Below are 10,208 nucleotides of genomic sequence, written 5' to 3' on the forward strand. Positions count from 1 at the left end.
TTCAGGATGCTCTGAGGGAGGATCCATTCCATGCCTTTCTCCTAGATTCTGGCGGCTGCTGTCAGCTTAACTCCAGCCTCTGCTTTAGCCTTCTTCTGGCCTCCTTTCGTGTCTCTGGGCGCCAAGTCTCCCTCTTTTCTCTCTTATAAGGACACTCGTTATTGGATTTAGAGCTCACCTTCAGGATGATCCCACCTCAGGATCTTTAACTTAATTACATCTGCAAAGACCTTTGTTCCAAATAAGGTCACATTCTGAAGTTCTGGATGCGCATGAATTTGGTGGGGTGGGAGGGACACTATCCCACCCACTACAGCCTGTTTTGTGTAGATTAATTGCAAGAATAGTCCCAGTTGTTCCCTTCCCTGCATCCATGCCCCTTGCAATGCGACTTTGCAGTTCTTCTCATTGGGAGGCAGAGTCTAAACCCCTTCCCCTCCAACCCCCACCCCGCACCCTGAATCTGGACGCACCTTGTGACTTGCTTTGCCAACAGAACGTGGTGGCATGTGGTTCTGCACTGTCTCTCTCTCTCTTGTGTTGCTGAGAGAGAGCCAGGTCAAGCCAGCCAACTGGAGGATGAGTCACCACATGGAGCAGAGAAGAGGCATCCCAGCTGAGGTCAGCACAGCCAGCCAGACTCCAGATGATCTTCCAGCTGACTGACAGACGCTTATGTGACCCTAGCCAAAAGCAGCCAAGCAAACTCAGATCAGCAGAACCCCTCTGCCTAACCCCAAGTAAGTATTTATTATTGTATTCCACTGAAATTTTGTGGTTGGTTATTATGCAGCATTATTGCGGCAGTTGATAACTGTGACATGCTATCATATAGATAGAAGTAAAATAGTATAACAGCATGTTTCAATCTAGTAGTAGTAATCTCAGTAGATTGTTCAGATCTCCCTAGCATGTAAATTCCATGAGAACAAAGACTTTTTCTGTTTTATTTTCCACTGCATTCCTGCTTCTTAGAATAATGCATGGCGCTTAGTGTGTCTTCAATAAGTGTTTGTTGCATGGATGGACCAAATCCAGGCTCTGCCTCTTGAAGGCTTAGACTCCCAGCCTCAGTTTTCTTGTCTATTAAACAGGGATGATACAGAAAGATGGGAGAGTTGACATGAGTGTTAAATGAAGAAAGCAACATAATGTACCTGATACAGAGTAAGCGCTCAGTAAATAGAAGTAAATATTATTTGGAATAGGGAGGTCTTAATCTTTGGGGCTCACAGACCAGAGAATTTAGAGAAATGAAACATCAATACACACACACAGAAGGAATATGTACACAATTCCAGGGACTTCACAGATGCGCTGAAGCACAAGCCCCAGGTTAAGAACCCGTAATTTAGAGGTATTTATAACTTATCAGTTATTTTTATTATTATGTCCACTGTCGGTAGCACCTCATAAATCTTCAATAAGAAGGTGCTGCTGAGTGAGTTAATATTAAAAATGGATCAGCCTTCCCCGAAATTCCTCAGCCAATGACCATCTCAGCCCATGGGCAGGCCTTCAGGCCCATCACCTGTAAGGAAAGGGCAATGACCTTGGCTTATTCTGACAAAAGCAGAAACATAGGCACAGAGCCTTCTGCACGTGACCAGCAGAGGCTCCCACAGTCTCCCTGGGCCATATTCTGGGGCTTCAGTTTCCCATCCTCCTCAGAGTTCAGTAAAAAACTCCTTTCCTCCAACTCCCAAATCAGGACAACGTGATTCTGAGATGTAACTGCAGCCTCCTTTTTGCTACTCTGCCTTTTAATTAGGCATCAAAAAGCCCTGGAGATCACACTGCTCCCTCGTAATGGCGTGTTCCAGAAAATTACTGCCATCGGATTAAATTAAGGAAAGGTTATTCAATTGATTCGTCAGGCATATCTCAGTGGTGTTGGGTTAGCATCACGGACTATCTAGCTGTTATTGTTATTTACAGAGCGAGGTGTCAACACACGTCCTTCTGGAAGGTTATTGATGAGACAACCTAGTTCTCATGGAATAGTTAAGAGAGGCTGAGAAATCATAGCTGAAACTGGAACATAAGGATTTTCACCAGTCAGACGCAGAGGAAGAAGCATCTAACCTTAGTTGAGAGTATACTATTGTGAACTGAATTGTGTTCCCCACCCAAATTCATATGCTGAAGTCCTAAGCCCAGTACCTCAGAACATAACTATATTTGGAGACAAGGTCGTTAAAGAGGTAAATGCTTTAAAATGAGATCTTTAGGGTAAAGCCTTAATCCAGTGCGATTTGTGTCCTCATAAGAAGAGGAAATTTGGACACAGACATGCCCACACAGAGGGAAGGCCATGTGAAGACACACAGAGCAGACCACCATCTACAAGCCAAGTAGAGAGGCCACAAAAGAAACAACTCTGCCGACACCTTGATCTCAGACTTTCAGCCTCTAGAACTGTGAGAAAATAAAGTTCTGTTGTTTAAGCCGCTCAGCCTATGGCACTCTGTTATGGTAGCCCTAACAAACTAACACACACATACTGTATGCCAGATGAGTGCCTGGCATATACAATTACTTTGGATCCTCATTGCATTCTTTACTATCTGCATTTCATGGATGAGGAGACAGACCAGAGAGGTTACTCACTTGCTCAAGGTCTTACCAGCAGGTGAGTGGCAGAACCAGGATTTGAACCTCGCTCAGCCTGACTCTGCTGCCTGCCACACATTGCTGCATCAGATTGACATGAGGAGAAAGGGCAGTCACTGGCCTGCATGAAGTTTGAAAGTCCCTTCCAATATAAACAGTCTATGGTTTGGTACGCCGTGGAGGTGCAGACATATTTTTAGCAAGCTCTAGTGTCTATCATACCCTTGAAAGAGTGCCACCCTCACTGAGGATTCTTTATGAAAAAGTGTATAAATCTTCGAGAGAAGTTAGAGAAGGTGCCAGATGCTCCTCTAGGAAGAATCGGAATCCACACTGGCAAATTGATGTCTCTCTGTTGCTTTGAGGATACTGTCAAAATCGTCGAGCTCAGCATTCCATGGCCATCATGATTTGCCTCTGCCCACCCCCTTCTCCAGCCGAATCTCTGGCCACATGCTTGCTGAATCCAACTATGCAGAACTTCCTTGCAGTTCCCTGAGCAATTTGCTCTCTTTCCTGCCTCAGTGTCTCTGTTCATGCTGTTGCTTTTTCCTACAGTGTCCTTCCCAGCATGTCTACCTGGTGACCCCTTACTCACCCTCCCAGGGCTACCCTTCAAATGTCCCCTCTTTCAGGAAGCCTTCTTGACTTCACCTGGAAGAATCAGGGCTTCCTCCTCTGGGCAGTTGTTACACTTTGTCCATTTTCTATGTGACGGCCGCACCCTAAGGTGACCCCCACAATGAGTTACACCCTTTTATAATCCCCTCCCCGTCAGTATGGGCAGAACCAGTGACTTGCTTCTAACCAATAGTATATGAAAAGTGATAGGGTGTCACTCCCTTGATTAGGTTACCTTTAATGACAAAGATGATGGGATGGCACTCCTAAGATTACCTTACATTATAGAAGACTCCATCTTAGTAGGCTGGAGAGAGAGAGACTCCCTTGCCAGCTTTGAAGATGTCAGCTGCCGTGTGTGGGCCATATGGTGAAAAACTGTGAATGGCATCTAGAGTCAGACAGCAGCCCCTAGCCAACAGTCAGCAAAATGGTGGGGCCTTCCATGACACTGTCATAAAAGATAAACTCTGCCATCAACTGAATGAGTTTGAAAGTGGATCCTTCCCTAATCAAGCCTTCGAATGAGAACACAGCCCTTCCAACACCTTGATTGCAGTCTTTTGAGATACTGAGCTGGGGAACCAGATAGACGATCCCCAGACTCCTGACCCATGGAAACTATGAGATAATAAATGTGCATTGTTTAAGCTCCCAAGTTTGTTATAATTTGTTACACAGCAATAGATAACTAATACATTCTATTACAGCACATAGCCAGTATTATTCTTTATATATTATTCCCAAGTAGGTGAAAATAAGGACTAGAGTTCAGCTCTTTCAGCCCCACATGGTGCCTGGCACATCGTAGGCACCTGATACATGTTTGTTGAATGAATGAATGAGTATGATTTAAGGCTCCACTTGATTTAAAAAAAAATCACTATAATTCTAGGTTATTAGAACTCCATGTACTGTTACCTTCATAGAAGGTCAATAAGCATATCAAATTTCCAAGGAATAAAGAAGAATGCAGAGAGCGGGCATTCTTCTGTTAACAGTTATAGATTCTTTGACACAATTTGCCAAGCAGTTGGGCACACTGGGCAGTGTAAATGTAATAACAATGTCTGCCGAGTGTCTTTGAGGATGGTCAAAGTCAAAGGTAAAAATCACAAAACCTGCTGAAAGGCAGCTAGGACCATTAGCTGCTATTTGAAACCAAGAGGCAAAGAGACATTAGGAGCCTCAAGCCAGTCAGAGGAAGAGTCATCATTCAGCCGTGGAGCCAGAGACAGAATTCTAAACCTAAATCTGCTCAGAACCCCCAGAAAACTCTTCATGCCTCCCCCTCGTCCTTGTCTTCCCCTCGCCTTCTCCTCTTCTGCCCTAGAAACAAACACTTCATTCTTAGAGCTAGAAAAGTCTGCCGATCCCTGCCTCCCAAGCGCCTCATTGTACAGATGGCAAGACTGGGGCACGGAGAGAAAGGACTTGGCCAATAATATACAGAGGATCCCAAGGACAGAGTTCTTTTTCAGAATCCCGGAAGACTGAAGTTAAAAATAAAAACACACAGGGCTCCCCTGGTGGCGCAGTGGTTGAGAGTCCACCTGCAGATGCGGGGGACGCGGGTTCGTGCCTCGGTCCGGGAAGATCCCACATACCGCGGAGCGGCTGGGCCCGTGAGCCATGGCCACTGAGCCTGCGCGTCCGGAGCCTGTGCTCCGCAACGGGAGAGGCCACAACAGTGAGAGGCCCGCGTACCGCAAAAAATATAAATAAAAATTTAGGACACTACCAACCACTTTGATGTACTGATTCAGAAATATGATAAGAATTCTATAAAACAAGAGGAAAATAAGAACAAAAAGCAGCGTATGTTTGTTCACAGCCTTGAATTTGATTCCTTTTTTCTTATTGTAGGAAACCGCAACGGGAGAGGCCACAACAGTGAGAGGCCCGCGTACCGCAAAAAATATAAATAAAAATAAATTAAAAATAAAAACACACAAAACAAAAAGTCTGCTTGAGGAGCAGTGAGGAAATGAGGCAATTAACCAGAAATTTAAAGCACTTGGCTATTAAAAAACAGAAAGTTTTACAGGATCAATACAGGCAAGGCAAGCTAAGCAGTTATTTTCTCAAAGCAATTCTTAGAGCAGACCGGACCTCCCCTGGTCCCAGGCACTGCACTACCTGCTTTACATGCATTATCTTCACTAGCCTTCTAACTATTCCTTTTTTTGAATAGCCCTTTCTATAGCTCTTTTTTTTTTTTATTGGAGTATAATTGCTTTACAATGGTGTGTTAATTTCTGCTTTATAACAAAGTGAATCAGTTATACATATACATATGTTCCCATATCTCTTCCCTCTTGCGTCTCCCTCCCTCCCACCCTCCCTAACCCACCCCTCCAGGTTTTGTTTTTTTTTTTAATAAATGAAGAAACCGAGGCTCGGAGAGGTGATGCGATTCCTCTAGGGTTATATAAGCTGGAATCATTTAACCGAGTCTGTCTGCAGTACTGATCCTTTGCTGTGATGCTGAAAGAAGGCTCAGAGAAGGGGATGCCAGCTGGGGAGCCTTGTCTGGGACCCTCACACCAGGGCTCATCACTCTCCCCCTCCAGCCACCCATTAGTACGTTTGATGCACACAACAAGACAGCTCCCGACTGTCTGCTCCAGGAGGGCAGGAACCATGGTGGTCTTGTCCTTACTGGATCCCCAGAACAGTTGCCTGGCAGAACAAAGGAGGAGCTAAGGAAAATTTGAATGATGAGTGAATGGACAGAGTGAAGGCATGAATGGACGCCCCAGTTAACCACGTGGATGTGTGCATGGTAAGGACGTTTTTGCTGGGGGCTTCTCTAATCTGAACCAAGCTGATGTGTGGAGTGAGTGTCCCTGTGTAACTAATATATAATCCTCTGATTAAAGAAGCCCTTCCAGACTTCATAGCAATTGGATTACACAACCACTCCTGATAAAGCCACTTCTACTGCTCTGCCTCTTTCCAGCCCACAGATCAGCTCCCTGCCATTTATTATTGCCATCAGAGTTTGCTGTTTCCCCAAAGCTGTGTGAGAGAAGTCAGTCGCAATCTCATCTGTCTTAAGATAAGGTACAGTGAGAACACGTAGTGGGCAAGCGTGGTGGGTGGTTAACAACACAGACTTTGGGAAAACCACTTCATAGCCTAGACACTCAGTTTCCTCATCTGTTAAGTGGGGATAATAATAATATCCGTTTCACAGGATCCGTTGTGAGGATTAAAAAGAAATAACACCTGTAAAGGGCTTAGCTCTTCGGAAGCATTCAGTAAATTTTCCTTTTAGCTACAAGTCAGAAAGCCTGGGACAGACACCTCTAGCTGCCACTGGGACTGTGGACCAGACAATGACCTTCTGCAGCCTTGACGGTCCTATCCGTAACCGAGGGTGGGAGAGGAAGAGAACTAAGGATGCATTCAACAGTAATTACTGAGCACTTACTATGTGCTTGTCCTGGAGCTGAGCACCTGACACAGAGGTGAAGGAGCTATGGTCCTGTTCTTGAGAGCCTCCCGCGCAGTAAGAGCTTTGACCGAGACAGATGCCAAGCCTTGTGGAAGTGCTTGGTACATGCCAGGCAGGGCGATAAGCACTTTACATACCTGAGTTCAATCAATATTCATTATAACACTAATGGCAGTGCCACTGGCCCCATTTTACAGGTAAGGGTACTCAGGTGCAAAAGCCCTCCATGACTTGCCCAAGGTCACACAGGTAACAAATATCACAGATGGGCTCTGAACCTGGAGATCAATTCTGTGCTCTAACGTCTTTCTAGCACAAACACCCCATGATTCTCCATTACCATGAGACAGACTCTTTGGAGATTATACCCAGGCTAAGATAAATCCCTGTATCTCTCTTCTTCTCTGGAGGTTTTTGTGCTTTCTCTTTTTCTCGCCTCTCTCTTATCTCCCTGCACTTCCACCAATACTGTCTGCATTATCTACTAGTCATAGAGGCGAATGCGTTCCTGTTCTCTGCTGATACCATCCCCACTGACATTTCAGGGAAGAGATAGGCTGTGGTACTGGAGCAGAAGTGGTAACTCCAGGGGCTAACCTTCTTTCTTTAGGGATCCCAGAGCTGGGAGAGGCTCCCTAGGACACCCTACACCAGATGGCTTTGAGTGTCCTCCTCCTTTGTCCAGACTGAGAGCCCTGGGGGTCCCCCAATCCTCTTCATCTCCATCTCTCTCAATGATATCTTTTTATTAACCCCCTGCTCATTCTCTCCACCATAGAATGTCAGCTTACCAACCAGGAGCCATTAGTGTGTGACTTGTTTTTAAACTCTGACATGCCCAGCCCAACTTGCAAGAAATGTGGTCTTTATGCCGCTCGCATAGGATACCTTTTAGCGTCTTCAAACCAAACACTTGAGAGGCTGCACAGCACAGTGACTGAGTAAGAACTCTGGAGCCAGATGGCCTGGGTTCAAATCCCAACTCTTTCATCAGCTACTGCTGTAAACTTGGGGATAGTAATGTCCCTACATCTCGGTTTTCTGTCTGTTTTTTTTGTTGTTTGTTTAAATTGTGCCCCTGGTGTCATTTTTTCTTGTGTTTTTTTTTTTTTAAATAACCCACCGAATTCTCACATCTTTTTGTTGTTGTTGTTGTTTTGTTTTTTGCGGTACGTGGCCCTGTCACTGTTGTGGCCTCTCCCGTTGCGGAGCACAGGCTCTGGACACACAGGCCCAGCAGCCATGGCTCACGGGCCCAGCCGCTCCGCGGCATGTGGGATCCTCCCAGACCGGGGCACGAACCCGCGTCCCCTGCATCAGCAGGTGGACTCTCAACCACTGAGCCACCAGGGAAGCCCCTTTCCGTCTGTTTTTACCAGAATGATGATGATGGTTGTGGTAGTGGTGGTGGTAGTATCTCTCTTTACAGAATAATTGGGAGACTGAGTGAGTTAAAATTTTTACAAATGTTTAAAATGGTGTCTGGCATTCAATAAACATGAGCTATATTTTTCTATATGTCCCATGGGAAATGCATCTCAAATGAAATTAATCTCTATTGTCTTCTAAGGATACGTTCCAGTAGATAAGAGGGAAGGGGAGAAGCTCCAAATGACTATGAAATAGAAAAAGGATTTCAAAAAGTTCCATAGAAAAGAGGAGAAACTAACAACGTTAGGCGAACCTATGCGCTGAGTCGTGCTTTCACTTACTGCACAGGACGTGGTATTTACAGCTGTGCTCTGGAGAGACAGGGAAGGTTTAGAAGCTTCATTTTACAGATGAGCAGGGAAACCGTTTGCTATGGGTCTCTCAACTAGTAAAGGGACATTCTGAGGTTGGAATAATGGTTTTCTGCCCAATACCCAGAGTGCAATTCGATATGTTGTCTCTTGGTTAAAGCAAGCACATGAGAAATAAACAACCAAAAATCCAGTTCAACATAAAGCACTTCTGAGTTGAATACAATTCACTCCTCTTCCCTCTGTCTTTTCAACTGCTCCAGTTCAAGTTTCCAGGAATATCCACAGGAGAAGGGCATTGATTTGCCAGAGTTGGGTAACAGTAATGGACTATATTAAAAGTGGCTTTGGTGAAGACAGCCACGGGAAGCCTGCAGCGGACACGGGAGAATTCTATTTTCCTTCTGAAGAGGGCAGTATGCAACCAAGGCCAGGTCTGCTCACGTACTCAGGGTTTCCTTCCAGGTTTTGAATGCTGGAGGCAGTGCAGCCCTCAGAAGTGCAGGCATCTTGGGTTTCCAAGAGCTTATTTCTGAAAGACAAACACATCTTCAGACATGAAATAGGATTCTTGAGGTTTGAGCACAGTTACACACTGCCTCGCATCCAAGGGTACCTAGTGCAAACTGATACGAAGGAGGTCATGCAAGATGGCTGGAAGAAACCCCAATGAGTTCTTTTTCCATGTTCTTGCACTTGTCTGCCCCCCAAATTGGCCTCTATGACATTAAACAATAGCACAGCATCCCAGATGGTCTCTGATGTTTGCAGAAGAAAGCGTTTCTTTTTCAACTAAGACCTGTGTTCGCAGTAGTTTCTGCTGCCTAAAGCAAAATACCTTCTTGCAAATATCCTCTGCACAGAAATAAAATGTTGGGAATGGGGATCTTAGCTCCTGGTATGCATTTATCAAGCCAATCACAATAATTATAATTAGAACACAAAGTAAGCGAAAGCTTAGCATGAAATACATTTGCAGAAAACCTGAACTGCATACAATGAAGCCCTGCCTGGTGGCATGTTGAGGTTTGCCATTAATATATTTTGGGGGTGAGGGAGATTGCTTTTTTTCTTAAATAAATTTGGCTAGTTACATCAAGGCTTCAATGGCAGTTAAGAAGGAGAAAGAAAGATACACATCATTAACTGCTGTAACAGAGCTGTCAGATGGATGTCCAAGACACTGGCTCTTTAAGACACCCTCTCAAACATGTTCACTGGGCATTAATTTAATCAAGCTCTGTTTTAGGGAAATGAAGAAGAGAATTGACAATCTGGGGAGAATAATATAACTTCAATTCCTAGCCTCAGTTCTGGGAATACACTAAGCTAACAGGGTACAAAATCCCTCCATGTTTCCCCATTGTCCAAAAAAGAAAATCCATTCCCTTCATTCAGGTGTCACCTCTTTGATTGATAAAGTCCTTACCATTTTCTCCTCCCATAAACATGGGCTCTCTCAGCCGTTACAACACTTATCATACTGGTTTTTACCTTAATTTATGTGGTCTTTCTCCCCTGCTAGACTAACTTCCTTGAGGTAAGAGATTTCATTTTTTTAATTGGGGTCTCCAACACTCAGCGTAAGATCCAGGACAGAACAGGTGATTGGAAAATGGTGAATGCAGAGTGATCAAATAAGTAAATGAATGAATGAGTGCTCCATCCTTCTGAGTCCAGCTCAAACCTACTCCTTCAGGTGACACCCCATCTCTCCCTCTCCCAGATAGAAGTCAGGTGGTTCTAGAATGGCAATTCCAGAATATTTGTAG

Source organism: Lipotes vexillifer, unplaced genomic scaffold (assembly GCF_000442215.2).
Source record: "Lipotes vexillifer unplaced genomic scaffold, Lipotes_vexillifer_v1.1 scaffold230, whole genome shotgun sequence".
Classification (NCBI taxonomy): domain Eukaryota; kingdom Metazoa; phylum Chordata; class Mammalia; order Artiodactyla; family Lipotidae; genus Lipotes; species Lipotes vexillifer.